The sequence below is a fragment of the Gymnoscopelus microlampas genome, assembly GCF_963454915.1.
Source record: "Gymnoscopelus microlampas genome assembly, chromosome: 22".
Lineage (NCBI taxonomy): Eukaryota > Metazoa > Chordata > Actinopteri > Myctophiformes > Myctophidae > Gymnoscopelus > Gymnoscopelus microlampas.
The window spans coordinates 46,031,574-46,056,210 of NC_139959.1; the positions used below are offsets into that span (position 1 = coordinate 46,031,574).

General features: G+C 39.5%; 1 protein-coding gene across 1 annotated transcript in view; it reads left to right on the top strand.

Annotated features, from left to right (window-relative positions):
* The first annotated feature begins 13,414 nt into the window (after positions 1-13,414).
* The window catches only part of LOC311039182 (uncharacterized protein), a 66,271-nt gene continuing 55,048 nt past the window's right edge, over positions 13,415-24,637 (top strand). Inside the window, exons 1-3 of the mRNA XM_084048851.1 lie at positions 13,415-13,526; positions 17,940-18,003; positions 19,544-19,613. The gene's annotated coding sequence lies outside the window, so the exon portion shown is untranslated. The remainder of the gene's footprint in view (positions 13,527-17,939; positions 18,004-19,543; positions 19,614-24,637) is intronic.

Below are 24,637 nucleotides of genomic sequence, written 5' to 3' on the forward strand. Positions count from 1 at the left end.
GCATTTCCAGGAATACCTAATTTAACCAATCAGAACTCTGGATACAGGATAAATAAGTGCAATTGGAAGTGATGACACAAAGAAGTGGGCATACAACATTGGAACAGGAACACTAACATTGAAGCTAATGAATAGGTAATCTCTCCTGAAATTGGCAACCCATCTGAAACTGAATTGTCTACTTATTAAAGAGAACCCCTGCTTATTAAGACCGGGAACGCATCTGTGTCATTTTTTTTTATTTCTTTGGCCATTCAAAAACTTCAAAAACGTTCAAAAATAGCAGATCTACAAGCTCATAGCGCGGCACTCGGTGGCACGCTATGAGCTTGTAGATTGCTATTTTTGAAAATCTTTGAATATATATTTTTTAAAGCGAACATTTGTACCTCAAATCTTTTTCCTTTTATTTTCAAAAAACTTTTAGGATTTAGAGAACATTTTTAGAATCGGCCTCAGGTCTTAATGGGTTAAAGCTGCACTATGTAACTTTCCTCTTCTCCCCCGGATTTGAACCCTGTTTCCTGAGCAAGTGCTTTTACCATTGAGCTAATAGAGCGTGCCAACGACTCGTCACCATGGGGCGCGTGGCATAGTAGCTGCAGACATACTTGTGGGGTGCAATGTTAAGTCAACCTGTTTTATACCCCTCAAAGATGTCCGCCGCTACCAAATGACACTTCTTGACGCCCCTTTCAGGATTTTTGGCACGCTCTATAGAGCCTGCCTGCTTGCTCAGGTGATACATTGAACCTTGACCATCAGATCAAAATTCATGTCAGATCCTGTGTCTAGGTGAGACATGACCTTTGACACTAAATGTCTCAATAGAAGAGCAGGCGAGACGAAATGCAACCACCCCAATTGTATAAGTTATATAGTATTATTTGTATTAACATAATCTAACATACAGATTGTATAAGTTATTGTATTAATATACTCTACGATACAGATTGCATAAAATTACATTTTATTCCACTTTAACTTTATAACAAAAAATATCTTGTTTTATCCAAAATATATCACTTGCACTACCTTTAGACTCTGACTCGTCTGAATATGGTGGAGATGCTGTTGTACCCCAAGCTATCCACGACGAAATGTCAAGTACAGTCGTACCCAGAAGAAGGCCAAAGAGTTGGAGCTGGACCTACAACACCTTAAAACTAAGTAAGCAATGACTAATTTTAACGAAACAGTTGCATGAGTTTGCTCTTCTCTTTTTGTATATATCTATATGTTGGTTAATTGTTCTCATGTTCTTTTTTACTTAGATCTTGACCACAAATGTTAAAAAAAACATTATATAGAAAGCATGTTATATGGAGTGGACAGATGCTAGGTTCATTATTAAACTGTTATCCTACTAACGCATACATCAATTCATTTTTTTTTTTTTTTTTTTATCCGTACCCTGTTCATGCTTTAAGATGCAACAAATTAGAGATTGCAAAACAGAAACTGGAGGAAGGGCCTCAATATAGCTCTGCAGCAAAGCCTGACATCCCTGCTGCAGATAAGCAAAATGGTGACAATGTGTACAATATAAGTACTGTGATACTGCCAAAAGGAACTTAAATGTGATTCTCTACATTTTCAGTTGCAACTTCCTCCATTTCCTCTTCCCCCGAGTCAGACGATTTGGCATCGACACCTGGGATGTTTGACACCAACGGTGACAAGGTATTGAAGAAACATACTGTGTAGGACAGTGGTTCATAAAAGTGGGGTCCCCAGGGGGTTCCACAGTGTCCCCAGCTAAATAAGAAACAGTTAAGCACAAAAGCACTATTTAAAAAATAGGCAACGGGTCATGATGCATCGTGAGCTTGTAGATCAGCTATGTTTTGCTATTTCTGAACTATTTTTGAACAGTTTTGCCTATAGATACACACGGAGATAGACGGGAACGCCCAGGAACGCCCATTCGATTTTGGCTCGGGGGAAAACACAACGATCTGCCTCATAGAGTTACATCATACACGATCGTTTGGATCACTTTCAGAGCTATTTTATGGACGATAGAAACATTGTCAGCCAAGAAAAAATCCATCAGAAGGACAGCTGGAACACAACTTGACTGACTTATTTTTAAGATATATGTGACTAAAAAGACCAAACATTGACAATCTATGAGCTCACAGCGCGTCGGAACGCGACGCGTTGTAACTGTGAGCTAGATTGGCAATGTTTGGTTTATGTTCCCCCCAGAATACGTAAACTGGGGTTCATGTGGTTTATCACTGATCAGATTGTCCTTATATTTTATTGCATTAGTCAAGTTTCAGCACAAGCACCACCTAGACCGGAGACACAGAGACCAAAACACAGTCGCCCCGGGGCAAACCCGCCGGTATTCACCTGGTATTCCTAAACATAACCTCAGTAAAACTATGTCTAACCCTGAACTTATTTCAAACCGTAATACAGATGCAAGAATACAAGAACCGCTGGTCGGTGGAAATGGGGGCGAGCGTGTTTTGGGGCGAGTTTTCTGGTTACCACCCGTCTCCCTCCGTGTTGCCAAACATGCTTACATATGCACAGTGTTTAATCGCCTGGTAGAGACACTATTACAAGATATGATCAATTAAACTTACCATTATATCGAAACCCAACAGCCATTAAGTCATCAATAATGTTTATAGTGAATTTGAAGTACAGTTTAGAGACTGTTTTGTGAACGGCACGTACCGACACCATTATCATTTGGCGACATGCATCATTTGATATCATGCAGGATTTACACACTGCTCTAGCTCCGTGTTCATTGCCAGATTAACAATTGTGTTTTCTGTAGGTTTTTAAACGAGGATAGGTTAGGGTTTGGCTTGTTTTGTGTGTAAATCGCTGCATGTTGCGTTTCCAAACTGTAATGGCGTCGATGTCTCCTGTACTAGGAATTCACTAAAATGTGTTCTATAAACATCATTGATGAATGAATGACTTTTGCTTTTTGATATTATGATAAGTTTAATTGATCATATCTATAGAAAATGTAATAGTGTCTCTTACCAGGCGATTAAATCAGATAACCTCGGGCCATTGTGTTGTGTTGGATCCTCTGTCCAGTCAGGACAACATTCCAATCGGACTCTTGTTTAATTTGCTAATTTAACGTTCCTTGTCGAGTGGCAGCAAGGTTCTGTGCCTGTGATCTGGCAAGCCATGACGCCTGCTTTTTAAATTGGTATACTTTTACAGCATGTGAGTTTGAAAACCCCACATCCCTCTGTCTATACCAGCTGGGGGAAATTTGTGTTTTCCCCCGAGCGCGCCTCCGCCTCCGTAGGTACGGCCCACTGATGATGACACTACGCCGTGTGGATGTATGGCATGCACAAAATAGGGATGCCAGGCACAAAGGGTTATTTCACTACTGTTTTACCAGCTAGTATGTAATCCAATGACATTGTACTGTATAATAATTACTTTAACTCTCCCCACCTACAGTATAGACAGTTGTAGCATTCTGTACTAAATCTAATCCAACAATTAACATCTTCTCTATTGGAGGTCCATGGCACCAACTCTTTTCCAAATAGGGTCCACATTTGGGGGTCCTTGACATGAAAATGTCATTTATTTACAGTAAACTGTTTGAAGTGTGCCTGCTTTTGTCCAAAATGAAAGTCTGGGAAATGTCATGGTAAAATGTGTTTTAATTTCTAAAACATGTCTTGTTTTCATCTGTTTCAGGTCCACATTGGCTCTGGTGTGTGGCTCCAAAAGGAGATCTGGAAGATGGTGGCAGCAAACACCAAGGACTCCCTGTTCATGAAGGAGCTTGCCATTTGGGGGACAAGGAATGCCCCCACTAGCCCCCCAAAAGTTTCTAAAGATTTAAATCTAAATGTGTTAAGTTCATGTTTAATGTTCAAATATGGAGATATGTGGGCTTATTTATTAATAAATTCAAATGATAAAATCTTGTGTCCATCTTTTCCAGTAAATCTAATATATTTTAATGTGTAATGAAACATTTATTATCCAAAGAACCTTTTTTTTCTGAAGAACCATTATAAAACGGTTCTTTATTGAACCAATTGGATCCTCAAAGAACCACTTTAGAAAAGGTTCTTCAGAGAACCATTTTTTTACATGGTTCTTTGAGGAACCAGAAACGGTTCCTCAAAGAACCATTTTTTGATGGTTCTTTAATGCACCTTTAATGGTTCCTTATTGAACCATTCGAATAAATGGTTCTTTAAAGAACCTTAGTGTAAAAGGTTCTTTCTGGAACCAAATATGGTTCTTCTATGGAATCACTCTGAAGAACCATTTTTGGTTCCAGATCGAACCGTTATTTTTCTGTGTGTATAGTAGTGAAACACAGGAGTTCTAGACAAAAGGAACATAAAGAGAGGAAGGTATGTATAGTAGTGAAACACAGGAGTTCTAGACAAAAGGAACATAAAGAGAGGAAGGTATGTATAGTAGTGAAACACAGGAGTTCTAGACAAAAGGAAAAGACAGAGAGGAAGGTATGTATAGTAGTGAAACACAGGAGTTCTAGACAAAAGGAAAAGACAGAGAGGAAGGTATGTATAGTAGTGAAACACAGGAGTTCTAGACAAAAGGAAAAGACAGAGAGGAAGGTATGTATAGTAGTGAAACACAGGAGTTCTAGACAAAAGGAAAAGACAGAGAGGAAGGTATGTATAGTAGTGAAACACAGGAGTTCTAGACAAAAGGAAAAGACAGAGAGGAAGGTATGTATAGTAGTGAAACACAGGAGTTCTAGACAAAAGGAACATACAGAGAGGAAGGTATGTATAGTAGTGAAACACAGGAGTTCTAGACAAAAGGAACAGACAGAGAGGAAGGTATGTATAGTAGTGAAACACAGGAGTTCTAGACAAAAGGAAAAGACAGAGGAAGGTATGTATAGTAGTGAAACACAGGAGTTCTAGACAAAAGGAAAAGACAGAGAGGAAGGTATGTATAGTAGTGAAACACAGGAGTTCTAGACAAAAGGAAAAGACAGAGAGGAAGGTATGTATAGTAGCGAAACACAGGAGTTCTAGACAAAAGGAAAAGACAGAGAGGAAGGTATTTATAGTAGTGAAACACAGGAGTTCTAGACAAAAGGAAAAGACAGAGAGGAAGGTATGTATAGTAGTGAAACACAGGAGTTCTAGACAAAAGGAAAAGACAGAGAGGAAGGTATGTATAGTAGTGAAACACAGGAGTTCTAGACAAAAGGAACATACAGAGAGGAAGGTATGTATAGTAGTGAAACACAGGAGTTCTAGACAAAAGGAAAAGACAGAGAGGAAGGTATGTATAGTAGTGAAACACAGGAGTTCTAGACAAAAGGAACAGAAAGAGAGGAAGGTATGTATAGTAGTGAAACACAGGAGTTCTAGACAAAAGGAACAGAAAGAGAGGAAGGTATGTATAGTAGTGAAACACAGGAGTTCTAGACAAAAGGAACATAAAGAGAGGAAGGTATGTATAGTAGTGAAACACAGGAGTTCTAGACAAAAGGAAAAGACAGAGAGGAAGGTATGTATAGTAGTGAAACACAGGAGTTCTAGACAAAAGGAACATAAAGAGAGGAAGGTATGTATAGTAGTGAAACACAGGAGTTCTAGACAAAAGGAACATACAGAGAGGAAGGTATGTATAGTAGTGAAACACAGGAGTTCTAGACAAAAGGAACATACAGAGAGGAAGGTATGTATAGTAGTGAAACACAGGAGTTCTAGACAAAAGGAACATACAGAGAGGAAGGTATGTATAGTAGTGAAACACAGGAGTTCTAGACAAAAGGAAAAGACAGAGAGGAAGGTATGTATAGTAGTGAAACACAGGAGTTCTAGACAAAAGGAAAAGACAGAGAGGAAGGTATGTATAGTAGTGAAACACAGGAGTTCTAGACAAAAGGAACAGAAAGAGAGGAAGGTATGTATAGTAGTGAAACACAGGAGTTCTAGACAAAAGGAAAAGACAGAGAGGAAGGTATGTATAGTAGTGAAACACAGGAGTTCTAGACAAAAGGAAAAGACAGAGAGGAAGGTATGTATAGTAGTGAAACACAGGAGTTCTAGACAAAAGGAACATATAGAGAGGAAGGTATGTATAGTAGTGAAACACAGGAGTTCTAGACAAAAGGAAAAGACAGAGAGGAAGGTATGTATAGTAGTGAATGTTCATAGAAAGGAATACCAGCACTCACTTAAGTCCTTTTAGGCTCTTATTTATTTAGGTCACAGCTCCCCAGCAAGCAGCGTCAAACCGGACGTTTCGGCCCAGAGGCCTTCCTCAGCGTATAGTGACAACATCCTGTTTCTGTGTCATTTATAAAGGGGACCTTGGTGCCACGCACAGAGCGGTCCGGGTAACAACACAATAGGACAGTCATTTTTTAACACAATTTTTTAACACTTTTTAACAAGCTAGGTCACCATTAAATAGTAAATACATATACTCACACAAGAAGAAAAAGAAGAAAAATACATAGATCATTTTTTTAGCAGTAAGGCACCAGTTTTAAACCTTTGTCTGTGCGAGTCCCTCAGTACTCCTTTATAAAGACAGAGATTTCAGTCAAGATTTACACATTTGTAGAAAAACTGCATTAACATTTTTTAAAACATTTTTTAAAATACCGTAGTATACACTGTGTCACTCGAAAAAGAGGCATTCAACTCATTAGTACCATTAATTCATTACTCAACCATATAATCATAGCTCATTTCACTCTGAAGTGGTCTGCTCTGTCTATTTTTCACCACAATAAATCCTATAAGAAACAACCTAGTAAGAGTTCTTCATTTAAACCTTTAGGGTGTTCTGTTTGGAGAGAGTGTATCCACCATGCCTCTCGTTGCAGTAAACGTTTTTCACGATCCCCACCTCTTTTTAAGGGCAGTACTGCCTCAATACCCTGAAACCTTAAAGCACAGACTTCATGTCCCACCGCATTAAAATGTCTAGCAACAGGTGATTTTTCATCTTTATTCCTGATATTACTTTTATGCTCTGAAATTCTAACTTTAAGTTCTCTTTTGGTTTTACCCACATAGCACAGGCCACAAGGGCATTTTAGTAGATAAACCACAAACTTAGTTTTACAGGTGATGATGCTTTTAACATCAATCTTTTTTCCTGAATGTGGATGTAATACATGATTACCTCTGATCATTGCATTGCAATGAACACAGTTGTGACAAGGAAAGTTGCCCGTAGGCAAATCAGACATAAAATGTTGCGGTGGAACATGACAGTCTGCCCTCACTAAAGAATCCCTCACATTTTTGGCACGCTTATGTGCAAAGATGGGGGACTCCTTGAACATATGACCCACACTAGGATCACTCGATAACACATACCAGTATTTCTTAACAGCATTCTTAATGTCAATACACAAAGGGGAATAGGTTGTGGACAAAACTAACTTAGACTCCCCTGCACGAGCAGGTTTTGGAGTTAGCAAGCTGGACCTATCTTTCTCTCGAGCTCTCTGTACATTAACACTTAGCACTTTATCACTATAACCCTTAGTTTTGAAACGATCGCACAAGTCCTTAGCTTGTCTTTCGAAAGCACTGTCAGTACTGCAGATTCTTTTCGTTCTCAATAGTTGACTATAAGGTAAACTTCTCTTTAACCCCGACGGGTGATAACTAGAAAAATGTAAATAGTTGTTTCTATCAGTTTGTTTTCTGTAGACACAAGTGGAAATCTCATCTAGCTCTCTCTGTACTAATACATCCAGGAATGACACTGATTCTCTACTAGACTCTAAAGTGAAGGATATCGATGGCATTCTAGAATTTATATAAACCTTAAACTCCTCCAACTGTTCCACTGACCCAGAAAAAATGAAAAAAACGTCATCAATATATCTAAACCAACATTTTAACCAAGGAGAAAAAGGATTGTTATTGTACACAAAGTCACACTCAAATTTTCCCATGAATAAATTGGCGTAATTTGGGGAGCAGGGACTTCCCATGCTCAAGTGTTAATGTACAGAGAGCTCGAGAGAAAGATAGGTCCAGCTTGCTAACTCCAAAACCTGCTCGTGCAGGGGAGTCTAAGTTAGTTTTGTCCACAACCTATTCCCCTTTGTGTATTGACATTAAGAATGCTGTTAAGAAATACTGGTATGTGTTATCGAGTGATCCTAGTGTGGGTCATATGTTCAAGGAGTCCCCCATCTTTGCACATAAGCGTGCCAAAAATGTGAGGGATTCTTTAGTGAGGGCAGACTGTCATGTTCCACCGCAACATTTTATGTCTGATTTGCCTACGGGCAACTTTCCTTGTCACAACTGTGTTCATTGCAATGCAATGATCAGAGGTAATCATGTATTACATCCACATTCAGGAAAAAAGATTGATGTTAAAAGCATCATCACCTGTAAAACTAAGTTTGTGGTTTATCTACTAAAATGCCCTTGTGGCCTGTGCTATGTGGGTAAAACCAAAAGAGAACTTAAAGTTAGAATTTCAGAGCATAAAAGTAATATCAGGAATAAAGATGAAAAATCACCTGTTGCTAGACATTTTAATGCGGTGGGACATGAAGTCTGTGCTTTAAGGTTTCAGGGTATTGAGGCAGTACTGCCCTTAAAAAGAGGTGGGGATCGTGAAAAACGTTTACTGCAACGAGAGGCATGGTGGATACACTCTCTCCAAACAGAACACCCTAAAGGTTTAAATGAAGAACTCTTACTAGGTTGTTTCTTATAGGATTTATTGTGGTGAAAAATAGACAGAGCAGACCACTTCAGAGTGAAATGAGCTATGATTATATGGTTGAGTAATGAATTAATGGTACTAATGAGTTGAATGCCTCTTTTTCGAGTGACACAGTGTAAACTACGGTATTTTAAAAAATATTTTAAAAAATGTTTTAAAAAATGTTTATGCAGTTTTTCTACAAATGTGTAAATCTTGACTGAAATCTGAGTCTGTCTTTATAAAGGAGTACTGAGGGACTCGCACAGACAAAGGTTTAAAACTGGTGCCTTACTGCTAAAAAAAATGATCTATGTATTTTTCTTCTTTTTCTTCTTGTGTGAGTATATGTATTTACTATTTAATGGTGACCTAGCTTGTTAAAAAGTGTTAAAAAATTGTGTTAAAAAATGACTGTCCTATTGTGTTGTTACCCGGACCGCTCTGTGCGTGGCACCAAGGTCCCCTTTATAAATGACACAGAAACAGGATGTTGTCACTATACGCTGAGGAAGGCCTCTGGGCCGAAACGTCCGGTTTGACGCTGCTTGCTGGGGAGCTGTGACCTAAATAAATAAGAGCCTAAAAGGACTTAAGTGAGTGCTGGTATTCCTTTCTATGAACATTGTCTACTCGAACCGTGCACCCTGTACTTTGAAACGTCGAAAACTCGTCTCATGAGTGCTTGCTTCCTTCTTCTTTTTCATGTATAGTAGTGAAACACAGGAGTTCTAGACAAAAGGAAAAGACAGAGAGGAAGGTATGTATAGTAGTGAAACACAGGAGTTCTAGACAAAAGGAACATAAAGAGAGGAAGGTATGTATAGTAGTGAAACACAGGAGTTCTAGACAAAAGGAAAAGACAGAGAGGAAGGTATGTATAGTAGTGAAACACAGGAGTTCTAGACAAAAGGAACATAAAGAGAGGAAGGTATGTATAGTAGTGAAACACAGGAGTTCTAGACAAAAGGAAAAGACAGAGAGGAAGGTATGTATAGTAGTGAAACACAGGAGTTCTAGACAAAAGGAACATAAAGAGAGGAAGGTATGTATAGTAGTGAAACACAGGAGTTCTAGACAAAAGGAACATAAAGTTTCATTCCACAGAACATCTAGGAATTGAACTGTTTGACAGGCATTCTCCCATTGATGCTCCAATGAATGACATACTGCATGAATAGGACTGCGTAAATGAAGATCAATCAAAACATTATTGAACGTGTACGTTTATTTAATTTACACACTCAAATGTTTATAATAAGGGTGCTATGGGGGATAAGGGAGTTCAGAAGGGGGTGTACATGTTATTCATAATAAATAAAGATATCGATCTTCTGTGATCAAGAGCTAAATAACTAACTAATAAACTGGCAGCCGGGGCCGTCTATTTTTTCTCCAATATTTATTTTAATTTTTAATTTTTATATATATATATATATATATATATATATATATATATATATATATATATATATATACATACATATTTTATATATATTTCTTGCATGCACTTTTTAACTAACAATACAATTTAAATAATTGTGAGACATAAATCTGAATTCTATGTTTTGTATTAAATACATTTTAGAGTAGTCATGTGACATGATTTTCATAATGAAGTGGGTCTTACAGCAGGTACCTCGCTGTGACCTCTTCTTAGTTCCTACCTCATGTGTCACTGTTACCTGTAGCCAGCGTGATTGATCATTCATTTAAACTCAGCAAATAAACATGGATATCCGTCCATTCATGAAGCGTCGAAATTCTGATTCCAATGCAACAACAACACAAGAACCGCCTGAGCCCAGCCACCAGCAGCCGCTAGAAACAACAACGAGCCCCAACACAGCAGCAGAGTGGGCGGCGTGGAGGCCCCCAGCAGAGCCGGAGAGAGGCCCCCAGCAGAGCCGGAGAGGGGCCCCCAGCAGAGCCGGAGAGAGGCCCCCAGCAGAGCCGGAGAGGGCGAGGTCGCCACCGGCAGAACAACCTGCACCGTGTCCGGGGCCATCAGTGGAAAAACAAGGCGGTCCCAAACAGCTGATTTGAATCAGAATTCCCCTCAAAGATCATTGGAAAAAAACAAACGATCCTTTTCTACTTATTATTACAAGAAGCATGTCTGGATGGAGTATTCTGTTAGAAAGGATGTTTTGCATGTCAGCATTGGACGATTCATTTCGTAAGGGAGTGAGAGACTGGAAAAAACTGTCCACTAAACTGGACAAACATGCAACATGCAAGGCCTTCTATAAGTTAACAAACGATCTGGAAGGTTTCAATCACATCTGGGCTGTTGAGGGGGTGTTGTGCTTACCACAGGAAGAGGGAGAGCTGGTTCTTTGCTTCTAGTGGAAGGTTATAATTATTTGTTTTGTGTAACTGCATGATTTTGAGATGAGCTGAATTGGTTAACTATTGTAATGCTATGAGCTGAACTGGAAAGGAGTGGTTTTAATAAAGAGCTTTTAAAAATCAAAATATCTCTCTCTCTCTCTCTCTCTCTCTCTCTCTCTCTCTCTCTCTCTCTCTCTCTCTCTCTCTCTCTCTCTCTAATAAGAATGAATATGATTATATTATGTGTTTTAGGAACAAAACCTAAGAAAATTAAGTTCTCAAAACTGAAGGAAAGGTAAGATTTTCAAGTGCTCTCTGTTGGTTCATACTAGTGTCAGGCTGCCCTCTTGTGGACCGTTCAGGTCATTACACCATGTCTTCCAGTACAACAGAAGAACTCAACAAAGCTTTGTAAAAACATTCAGTCACTTTTATACTTAAAACATTTGAAACATTTTGTCCCAAAATGTCACAAACATATAGAATATCCTTCACATACATGATGAGTACAACACTGATACACACAATGGCTTTTCATCAGAAATGTGGACATATATGCACACACACACACACACACACACACACACACACACACACACACACACACACACACACACACACACACACACACACACACACACACACACACACACACACACACACACACACACACACACACACACACCTTGTGACGTTACAACAACACTGGACTGGTTTAAAACTAAAAGGAAAGCTAGCTTGCCTTCCTGCTGCAGATCCAGCCTGATCTCACAGATCACACCGTCCCTTACGGGAGGCCAAAAGGAGGTATAGACAGAGCCCCCCCCCCATTGTTGTACATATAGCATTATTATTTCCTGCATTCTTTGTTTTTGTCACAGCCTAAGGAGGCCAGGGCCGAGCTCATGCCTCCTTCAATGCATGAGAGCCAACTGACCTTCTTGTCACCTGACAGGGGGGAGTTTCCCCGGTAGGACGTAGCGCGTGGAAGGAACACGTTATTCCAACCAGTTCCCTTCTCCTCCATCAGGCGCCCCGGCTGTCATGGGGGAGGCGGTATAGAGACCAGGATTACTACATGTTTTTATGAGGGTATTAACTACCCTAGGAGACACGGGGAGAACATGCAGACTCCACACAGGACAGAGTATTTTAAATGTAACTGTGCTGTTTTACATTTTTGCCTAATAAAATATTCAATCCATCTCACATATATTCAAACAGTATGCAGTTGATGAGGATCAAGGTGACGATATAATATTATAATGTGTTAAATCATCATTATAGATTAGATTAACAGTAGAATAATATTTAAACTAATATTTTATACTCTGTTAAATCATCATTATAGATTAGATTAACAGTAGAATAATATTTAAACTAATGTTTTATAATGTGTTAAATCATCATTATAGATTAGATTAACAGTAGAATAATATTTAAACTAATATTTTATACTCTGTTAAATCATCATTATAGATTAGATTAACAGTAGAATAATATTTAAAGTAATATTTTATAATGTGTTAAATCATCATTATAGATTAGATTAACAGTAGAATAATATTTAAAGTAATATTTTATACTCTTATTTAAATCATCATTATAGATTAGATTAACAGTAGAATAATATTTAAACTAATATTGTATAATGTGTTAAATCATCATTATAGATTAGATTAACAGTAGAATAATATTTAAACTAATATTTTATACTCTGTTAAATCATCATTTCAATAGGTCACCGATGTTGAGAGCTTGTAGATCGGCTATTTTCGGCGACGGCGCAGCCACAGTACCCAGTCACAGAATTCAATAGGTCACCGATTTCAACTGAACACACCGGAAATCTCTATCTTAAAATGTGACTGTGTTTACATCCGGCTAGCCAGCTAGCTAGCCGACTAGCTTGTCAAGTGTTTGAACTAAGAGTAAGTCCTGTATTTGTTGTAAAACTTTCTTTATTTCAATCGACAGTTGTGTTAAATATTGATAATATATAACGCTTGGTAGACCACCCACCAGACGGCGCTATTATACACTTTTTAACACATTTTGCATCACATTGGGACTCAAAGCACAGAGTGTGGAGGCACCCAATGAACCACAGGAGGGCGACACTGAACCGTTTGTCCTTTCTGAGTGTCGAAGAAGAGAAGCCAGGATTCCAAGGATTCCAGGAAGCAAGATTTGTTTCTGATCCGGTCTGGGTCTCTAGACCGGATACGGAAACAGTTTTCTTATGTAATATGAACGGTGTGAACTGCCGGATACGGGAGGCGGGTCTAACACCGGATGTCACTGTTCAGTTTGTAATGAAAAGCAGCCTTGGTTTAAAGAAACGGACGAAATCGAAAGTAAATGATAGTTTAAAGTAAACTCTGAGGAACAAGAAGACAAGATGGAGGATGTTTGTTCTTCTCAGTCAGTGTTTTATCAGTAAAGTCATGGATGTGTTTATTTATACATGTTGATGTGGATCAGCTGTTACACTGAGACAGGTAGAGTTATATTTATATTTATAAATATGTTTACAAAGCGTCTGAACTAAACTGTAACTTTTCAGGATCCACGCCCTGTTTTTTTCCCTCCTAATAATGTATACAGGACTGAAGAGGTTAATGTGTGTTTTGTAATAATAATCTAAATCTACAAAGTAACTAAAGTTTTCACATAATTGTAGTGGAGTAAAAGTACAGTATTTGCCTCTGAGATGTTGTGGAGTAAAAGTAAAAATACCTCAAAAGTGTACTTAAGTACAGTAATTGAGTAAAAGTACTTTACGGTACTATGTGTGACGCGTAGTGACTTTTTAAGTGCGTCACATGAAGTATGAATCCGTGTTCTCTGCTGTTGCCATGTCCGCTTATTATAAGCGAATGTGCGCTTATTTTTCTGTAAAGTTGCTTGTAAATATTGGTAGAAGTGGGGTGCATTTTCTGGGCTTGTTTCTAAAGTATAGTTGGTTATGTGGGCTTGCTTCACAATTGTTCAATTGTTTTAACCGGTGGTTCTGAAATATTTTTATGTCATGGACCCCCAAGTTAATATGTAGGCTAATTTATCCCTATAAGCCCCATTTGAAAAGGTTTTGTGCCAGCTGGAGGCAGATTTGTGTTGTTAGAATGTTTAAAAAATCTTCCAAATATTCCACATTGTATTACAAGATTTTTGTTTAAATATAGCAGATCTACAAGCTCACAACGGTTTAATTAAAGTGCTTATAATGGCCTAAGGGCCAGTTGCTTCTTTTGGGCTTATTTTCATAGACCTGGTTGCTTATTTCTCTCCCAAAATCTGGCAACACCGGAGTTTAACTTCTCGTCCAAACTTACATCTGTCGGCCGCGATGCCTTGACACTGACAGAGAACTTGAACATCATTCTGATCTGTCTGGAAGCGAGTCCCACTATTGCACGATGGATCAGCTGAACGTAATGTGTAATGTTTACAAGGTTTAACCCCGCCAGCAAATAATAGACTAATAACCTGGAAAGGATATAACATGCTCACGTTTACCAGGTAAAAAGATGATGTTGAGAATAAATCCAGGGCATACAAGTGGAACGATTATGGACCAGAGCTTATTGATTACTTATTGATTAAATGAGTTAATTTGGGATTAATATATCACTGTCCTACGTCTGAATGGGGAATGGATCTTCTGGACACAGCTTTCATCACTAGAAGCCTCGTTCATTATAGTCATGTTTCACATGACACTGGTCATGGATGAACTTCAACCTGGTGTTTGCACTTTCTCCATTTACAGTCCGTACATCTACATAAACGTTCATATGTCAAATATTAAGTGCTGACCTCATGACCGAGGATGTCACAATTACATACGGGTCCTCAGAAGTACCCGTATCCTCTGCATTGTTTAATAAAAAGCATTTTAATCCGATCGGTGGCCATTTTCTCATAGAGTTATAATGAAATCAGAGTGCAATACACCTCCCAACCGATAGGATTGCGTAGTTTAAAGCATATGAAGGAAATGGCCACCGATCGGATTAAAATGCTTTTTTATTGAACAATACGGAAGATACGGGTATTTATGAGGACCCGTACAGAATTGTAACATCCGTGACAATGAGGTAAACACTTTATATTATATGTGCACTTTATATTATGCACGCACGTGTCTGTGTGTGTGTGTGTGTGTGTGTGTGTGTGTGTGTGTGTGTGTGTGTGTGTGTGTGTGTGTGTGTGTGTGTGTGTGTGTGTGTGTGTGTGTGTGTGTGTGTGTGTGTGTGTGTGTGTGTGTGTGTGTGTGTGTGCTTGCGTGCGCGCATTCAGGATGCAAAACCACTAACAGAGAAAGAGACACAGCTGAGATCAATAAACTGTGATTAGAGTCTAGAGCACTGTTTACCAAACAGTGGGTCGGGACCCATGTTGGGCTCGGGGACCAATTTGTATGGGTCGAGAGTAAATACCCCTCTTTGTATTTGTTTCTTACATTTAAAAAACATCTATTATTTAAAAATATACATGTTGTTTTTAATTAAAAGGAAAAATTGAAAACTATTCCACTATTATAAAAAAAAAAAAAAACATGTCCATAGATAAATAAAACATTGAAAAGCGTTTAAGAAGTAGTGAAAATAGCAGATCCACAAGCTCGCAACGCTGTGTGAAACAAAGTGACACGTTGTGTGAGCTTGTAGATCTGCTATTTTCACTAGTTTGAGTCCCGGGCAAACGTCTGATTTCTATTAGGTTTTGAGCTAAAAAGCTTTGTGTGTGTGTGTGTGTGTGTGTGTGTGTGTGTGTGTGTGTGTGTGTGTGTGTGTGTGTGTGTGTGTGTGTGTGTGTGTGTGTGTGTGTGTGTGTGTGTGTGTGTATATAGACGGATTTCCGAGCGACGTCATCACAGAGCAGAATGCGCAATCTGCGCATGCCTGGGGGAAAGGCGCGTTCGAAAATACAGCCCTGAGCGGCAGTGAGCGCACTGGCCAATACAAACTAATAGGCGAGTGTGCTCCGGTGCGTAATTTCCAAACGCACCCATAGGCTTCCCCCCGCAGCTGCGCGGTCATATTCCGCTCATGTTTACTAACAGGAAACCCGTCTATTAGTCTAGCAGTAGGTTCTCAGACATAATCATGTTAATCAGGGACCCCCCACCCTGACAATCAGTTGGAATTGTAGGAGTTGAGGCGTTACATTTAGTTTGACTCTGTTCCATAGATAATTACTGTGAAAATAGCAGATCTTCAAGCTCATAGATCTTAGAGCTTGTAGATCGTCTATTTTCAATATGTTTGCCTCTTTCTTATATACCGTAAATTTCGGACTATAAGCCACGACTTTTTCCCCATTTTTCGACCCTGCGGCTTATATAACGGTGCGGCTTATCTATGGATTTTTATAGCTAACGGCCACTAGGGGACCTCCTAAATCTATGGATTTTACACCCGCGGCTTATAGTCCAGTGCGGCTTATATATGTACAAATCATTCAATTTAGCTGCTGCGGCTTATATTCAGGTGCGGCTTATAGTGCGAAAATTACTGTAATTTGTCCGATGTTTGTTTCACGTTGTGTTGAGTTAATGGAGCTGAAGCGTAAAGTGTGACTCATCGTGTTCAACATTAGTGAACCATGTGACCGGCACCGACCAATAGGACGATGCGTCCTGTGTTGACCCGGCTCATCTCGGCAGCCATTTTGTTTGTAGTTTTTTTTTCCTCCAGTGAGTCAAAAGTCCAAACACAGGATGATGTAATAAAACAAAACCAACAGGCAGACACATGAGCTCACAATACTTTAGAACAGGGGTCTTCAACAGGGGGTCCGGGACCCCTAGGGGGTTCCTCAGAGTTACTACAGGGGGTCCGCCAAATCTTTGCGTGATATGATTTTTTGGGGCCGGTGTAACCGCCCCCCTATAAGTGAGGTTTGGACACTGACCAATCCTGCACCGTGATTGGCCAATAGTCTACAACGCAGTCTACAATCCCTAACCCTTCCACAGTCAATGCAAATCTATACTTTTGCAAAGTCAGCCAATCACATTACAGCTAGTGTCATCACCACTAGCTGTAATGTGATTGGCTGACAAATTCAGGACTGTGATTGGCTAGCGAAACACATAACACATGTGAAGCCCTATGAATAGCAGTATGGACTTTAAAAAAAGTAATTTATCCTTTTTTTTAAGTGAATCATGTTGTGATGACCACACACCGCCCACTTCACACTGGATGTGATGTTTTTTTTTTACATTAACCACTTGAACCCTAACGTCCCTTTTCTGAGGAGAACTTTAGGCAAAAATAGCAGATCTACAAGCTCACAACGCCTCGCAGCGCGAGGCGTTGTGAGCTTGTAGATCGGCTATTTTTGGCAAAGAGTTATAGGTGTAGAGGGAAAAAAGAGCAGCAAAAGTTGATCTGAAACGCAACTTTATACAATATAGAGGGGGTCCCCGCTTCATCGCTCTCTCAGCTAGGGGGTCCTTGACCTGAAAACGTCGAAGACCCCTGGTTTAGAATACTTTACACTGTTTACAGAGAGAACCCCTCCCCCATCTGAATAGTTTATGTGAGCATAATGAAGAATAGCACAATAATAAATTAATATAACAAATAAATGACACGTTTGTATTAATTATTACAGTTTCACATATAAAGGTAAAACTAAACATCTCTGTGTTTTATTGTCATAAATGTCTCTTCTACCATGAATCTGTCATTCATAATTATTGATGTCATTCACACTTAAACCCTGTATTGAGTCTATTCTCACTTAAAAACAAACTTAAGTTTATTGGGCGCTTCACGCTTTCTTCTGTCAACATTAATCTCTTTGGCAAAAAAATAGCCGATCTACAAGCTCACAACGACGCGTTGTGAGCTTGTAGATCGGTTCTTTTTTGGCGAATGTTCCCTCTCTCTCTCTTAAAGGTTGTCTCATTTGAGCAGATCTTTGCTGTCCATTGACGTGGAGTTTACACAACGTTTAGACTCAGTGAGTTCTGTTATTTATTTTATTTTATAGAAGATACTCTGATCGTCTGAATCTGTCATTATGAAGTGTCTATAGACCACCGAAGTCTGACGGAATTTACACATCCTTGGTTTGTCTACCTGGTTCGCGATTTTCCACCCCCATTCTAAATCCCATAGACGTCTTTAATATCGCGTCAAATAAGAACTGTGTTCCAAAAATAAACAAGTGATCCCGGCGGTTTGACTCTTATGGATATGAAGCATCGACTGACGGTGAGAAAACCATAATGTTACTTCCGCCAAATTAGTTAAATTTTCTCCAGAAACAGACTGTATCAAATATAAGTGACTGACTATCATAAACGATACAGAACCTCCTCCCTGACAATTATGCCGAGACAGTTTGTTTATTTTTGGACCACAATTCTTATATGAGACGATTCTATGATGACCCAATGTTATTCTCCATAGAGACATTACTTTACGAACCTGGGGATGAACGAGTGACGTCAGCACTTCGTGGTCTATTAGTTCACATTCCAACATGAATTCATCCTCCTTCACTGTGTTAGATGATAAACATAGTTCACATTCCAACATGAATTCATCCTCCTTCACTGTGTTAGATGATAAACATAGTTCACATTCCAACATGAATTCATCCTCCTTCACTGTGTTAGATGATAAACATAGTTCACATTCCAACATGAATTCATCCTCCTTCACTGTGTTAGATGATAAACATAGTTCACATTCCAACATGAATTCATTCTCCTTCACTGTGTTAGATGATAAACATAGTTCACATTCCAACATGAATTCATCCTCCTTCACTGTGTTAGATGATAAACATAGTTCACATTCCAACATGAATTCATCCTCCTTCACTGTGTTAGATGATAAACATAGTTCACATTCCAACATGAATTCATCCTCCTTCACTGTGTTAGATGATAAACATAGTTCACATTCCAACATGAATTCATTCTCCTTCACTGTGTTAGATGATAAATAGACTCACCTTCTTAAATGTCAAAAGAGCCATTTTTGACCTAAATACTAAATCTGTCTGGAGCCGCAAACATATATGAGTCTTATGATCAAGGCAACACAGGCTATTAACTCATTAACTGCCACAGAATGTAATTCATTAATTCATCCGTCTACTGTCCCCTTGCCAGTGAAAACAGAGATTTTACTGAACCTTTGAAAAATCATGGAATATTCTCTGTGACCTCTTTCCTCACAGAGATCAGATCATTACACACACGGGGGTCCGGTACAATCGGGGGGAAAACATTGTCCGGCCGCGATCCTCCATTCCAGAGCTATGGCCGTTTGAAAAATGTACTTTTGTGAATCCTTTAACATGAAAGGAGACAAGCTTTTTGTTGTTGTGGTCATGTGATTTCTGGGTGTACTCTTCTTCTGTGGTGCTTGGATCATTCACAGCGCAGAGTGTGTGAAAGAGGTTCTTGGCCTACTGGGTCTGTGTTTGTAGCTGTTTATAAACTCTCACCTGAGAATGTGTTTCCTTTTATGGTCATGTCCTGTATCAGGTCCTGTGAGAGCTATGAAGACATCTAGAGAACTAGAGACGTCTTCTTAGACTGAACCACAACAACACAGGTAAGACAACATATGGAATACATGCAGAACACCATTTATGTTTATATTCAACCTGGGTTGTGTATTCTATATTAAAACTGGCTGATGGGACCTAGGCCACATCACTATGACTCAGACATAACCATACACAAACCCGATAAGCCCTGGGTTGTTTTTAATGGATGTGTGTGTGTGTGTGTGTGTGTGTGTGTGTGTGTGTGCTCATAAGGTGGATGGACGGTGTGTTACCTCATCCCATGACCAATACATCCTGGTTGACACCAAACACCTGACAAAAGTTTTCAAAAACAGCAGATCTACAAGCTCACATAGTCAACATGTCAGGGTCATGATGCGTCTGACGTGTTGTGAGCTTTTTGTGATCTGTTATTTCTGTTCAGTTTGACAGTAGACATGATGCGTTGTGAGCTTGTAGATCTGTTATTATTGTTCAGTTTGACAGTAGACATGAAGCATTGTGAGCTTGTAGATCTGTTATTGTTGTTCAGTTTGACAGTAGACATGAAGCATTGTGAGCTTGTAGATCTGTTATTGTTGTTCAGTTTGACAGTAGACATGAAGCGTTGTGAGCTTGTAGATCTGTTATTGTTCAGTTTGACAGTAGACATGATGCGTTGTGAGCTTGTAGATCTGCTACCGGCTGTGAGTACTTTTCTAGATTAGTAAATTACTTCTCTAGCTCGTAGATTACTTTTCTAGATAAATGGAGTACTTTTAGAGTACTTATAGAGTACTTTTTATTTATTTTAAAATTAGCCTTTTTGAACTGGGGACCCCCCAAAACGATTATGTTTGAACTGAGGACCCCCCAAAATAATTATATTTGAACTGGGGACCCCCCAAAATAACTTTTTTTAAACTTTAAATGATGTGAATTAACCCTTTAAGACCTGAGAGGCCATTCTTTGAAATTCTTCACAATTTCTTCAGAATTCTTCAGAATCTGTGGCTTCTTTCTTTCTTTGGCTGGCTATTCGAAAATAGCAGATCTACAAGCTCGTAGCGCGGCACTTACGAGCTTGTAGATCGGCTATTTTGTTGTACACTTATTACACGTATTATACACTTTTTAACACATTTTGCGTCACATTGGGACTCAAAGCACAGAGTGTGGAGGCAACAATGAACCACAGGAGGGCGACACTGAGCCGTTTGTCCTTTCTGAGTGTCGAAGAAGAGAAGCCAGGATTCCAGGAAGCAAGCTTTGTTGCTGATCCGGTCTGGGCAAGCCCCCAGAGCCGCTGAGAAATCTTGAAGCTGCCACCCCAGTGGCCAAAGCTGGAACTGCAGGCGGGGAGAAATACATGCGCGAGCAAAACATACTGATATATATTTATATATAGAGATATAAATGTGTAAACATATTATACATAAATACATATGCATTTACATATACATAGGCATCTCCAGTGAATTTCATAAATATCTCGCGTTCAATCCTTGACACACGGGCTGCCGTAGAACGCAAAAATGACACTAGTGCGCATGCTCATAACTTTACGCCAACCCAAAACCGTCTCAATAATTCTACTTCCGGCAGGCTTCCGGGTGCTTCAAAACGCCAGTGAGCACATTCATTGAAATGATAGCTGGGGGCGGGGCAATCCTCCCTCTAGTTATATTATACCTCTATGGGTCTGGGTCTCTAGACCGGATACGGAAACAATGTTCTAATGTAATGTGTGAGGCGTGAACTGCCGGATACGGGAGGCGGGCTTTAAGACCGGATGTCACTGTTCAGTTTGTAATGAAAAGCAGCCTTGGTTTGCAGATGTAAACAAACGGACGAAATCGAAAGTAAATGATAGTTTAAAGTAAACTCTGAGGAACAAGAAGACAAGATGGAGGATGTTTGTTCTTCTCAGTCAGTGTTTTATCTGTAAAGTCATGGATGTATTTATTTATACATGTTGATGTGGAGCAGCTGTTACACTGAGACAGGTAGAGTTATATTTATATTTATAAATATGTTTACAAAGCGTCTGAACTAAACTGTAACGTTTCAGGATCCACGCCCTGTTTTTCCTCCTAATAATGTATACAGGACTGAAGTGGTTAATGTATGTTTTGTAATAATAATCTAAATCTACAAAGTAACTAAAGTTTTCACATAATTGTAGTGGAGTAAAAGTACAGTATTTGCCTCTGAGATGTTGTGGAGTAAAAGTAAAACTACCTCAAAAGTGTACTTAAGTACAGTAATTGAGTAAAAGTACTTTACGGTACTATGTGTGACGCGTAGTGAGCTTTTAAGTGCGTCACATGAAGTATAGACGGGTTTCATGTTTGTAAACATTGAGAGGATATGACCGCGCAGAGGAGGGGGTAAGCCTATGGGTGCGTTTGGAAATTACGCACCGGAGCGCACTCGCCTATTAGTTTGTATTGGCCAGTGCGCTCACTGCCGCTCAGGGCTGTATTTTCGAACGCGCCTTTCCCCCAGGCATGCGCAGATTGCGCATTCTGCTCTGTGATGACGTTGCTCGGGCCGTCCGTGTTCTCTGCTGTTGCCATGTCCGCTTATTATAAGCGAATGTGCGCTTATTTTTTTGTAAAGTTGCTTGTAAATATTGGTAGAAGTGGGGTGCATTTTCTGGGCTTGTTTCTAAAGTATAGTTGGTTATGTGGGCTTGCTTCACAATTGTTCAATTGTTTTAACCGGTGGGTCTCAAATATTTTTATGTCATGGACCCCCAAGTTAATATGTAGGCTAATTTATCCCTATAAGCCCCATCTGAAAAGGTTTTGTGCCAGCTGGAGGCAGATCTGTGTTGTTAGAATGTTTAAAAAATCTTCCAAATATTCCACATTTTATTACAAGATTTGTGTTTAAATATAGCAGATCTACAAGCTCACAACGGTTTAATTAAAGTGCTTATAATGGCCTAAGGGCCAGTTGCTTCTTTTGGGCTTATTTGCATAGACCTGGTTGCTTATTTCTCTCACAAAATCTGGCAACACCGGAGTTTAACTTCTCGTCCAAACTTACAGCTGTCGGCCGCGATGCCTTGACACTGACAGAGAACTTGAACATCATTCTGATCTGTCTGGAAGCGAGTCCCACTATTGCACGATGGATCAGCTGAACGTAATGTGTAATGTTTACAAGGTTTTTAACCCCGCCAGCAAATAATAGACTAATAACCTGGAAAGGATATAACATGCTCACGTTTACCAGGTAAAAAGATGATGTTGAGAATAAATCCAGGGCATACAAGTGGAACGATTATGGACCAGAGCTTATTTATTACTTATTGATTAAATAAGTTAATTTTGGATTAATATATCACTGTCCTACGTCTGAATGGGGAATGGATCTTCTGGACACAGCTTTCATCACTATAGTTTCCTCATCAGATGGTAACATTTATTAGGCTGTTGTGTGTGGCGTTCATGTGATCAATATACAGTAGAGTAGCCTACAGTAGGCTATTAGCCTACAAATTAATACCGCGGCACGGACACTGGTGCGTCAGTCTCTCTGCAGTTTCATTAAGGCATGAAGCCTATTTTCATTATTACGTGACACTTTGGCTGAGATGGCCCGCTGGCAAACACACTAATAAGGGACCTAATAATTCAGCTCTAAATGCGACTCATAGCCTAGAAAATAAATAAAAAGCGGTGGAATCTACATCATGTCTATATTATGCATAGGCTACAAGCAGTACATTGTTTGACATTTATTTTTTATTTTTTATATATATGTGTTGACAAATGTTGGGCACATATATATTTTATTTGAGGTTTGCCACTGTTGTAATAGATTTTGGCATGAAGAATAAAGCATTCTAAAGACATACGCACATTTCAGCCTTGGTACGCCAGCCTCGGGGCTGACCTGAGAACGTGCGCACCTGACGCACAAAACACAGACCAAAAAATCTTTATGAATCCGACTGCAGGTGTAGGATTTGTCCTAAATGCCGGTACGTACAAAATGTGGTTGCAAATCCCTTTATGAATCGGGGCCATTGATCTTAGAGCTTGTAGATCGGCTATTTTCAAAATGTTTGCCTCGTTCTTATATTATTTGGCCGATGTTTGTTTCACGTTGTGTTGAGTTGATGGAGCTGAAGCGTAAAGTGTGACTCTTTACCATGTGACCCGGCAGTGACCGGCACCGACCAATACGACGATGCGTCCTGTGTGTTGACCCGGCTCATCTCGGCAGACATTTTGTTTGTAGTTTTTTTTCCTCCAGTGAGTCAACAGTCCAAAACACAGGATGATGTAATAATACAAAACCAACAGGCAGACACATGAGCTCAGAATACTTTAGAACAGGGGTCTTCATAACAGGGGGTCTGGGACCCCTAGGGGGTCCTCAGAGTTACTACAGGGGGTCCGCCAAATCTTTGCGTGATATGATTTTTGGGGGGCGGTGTAACCGCCCCCTATAAGTGAGGTTTAGACACTGACCAAATCCTGCACCGTGATTGGCCAATAGTCTACAACGCAGTCTACACCCCTAACCCTTCCACAGTCAATGCAAAACTATACTTTTGCAAAGTCAGCCAATCGCATTACAGCTAGTGTCATCGCCACTAGCTGTAATGTGATTGGCTGACTTTGCAAATTCAGGACTGTGATTGGCTAGCGAAACACATGACACATGTGCAGCCCTATGTAGGACTATGGCACTTAAAAAAAACACTTTCATGTTTTTTTTTTAAGTGAATCACTTCCATCACTGTGATGACCACTGTGATGACCACTGTGACCACACCGCCCACTTCACACTGGGTGTGATTTTTTTTTTACATTAACCACTTGAACTAGGGATGCAAATTATCGATCAATTCATTAATTGATAACCTTATCAACCGATTAACCGGTTAACTGATAAGCGGCGTTTTTTTATAATCTGAGAATCTTAATTTCAGATTTTTAAAAAAATCCAAAAAAAAGCACTAAATTTCCCAATTTAGTGCCATTTGTCAAAATGACCGGCCTCACCGGGAATCGTGCGCTTGTATTTTGCTAAGAGATTGGTTAAATAGTTTAATTGATATTGATTTATT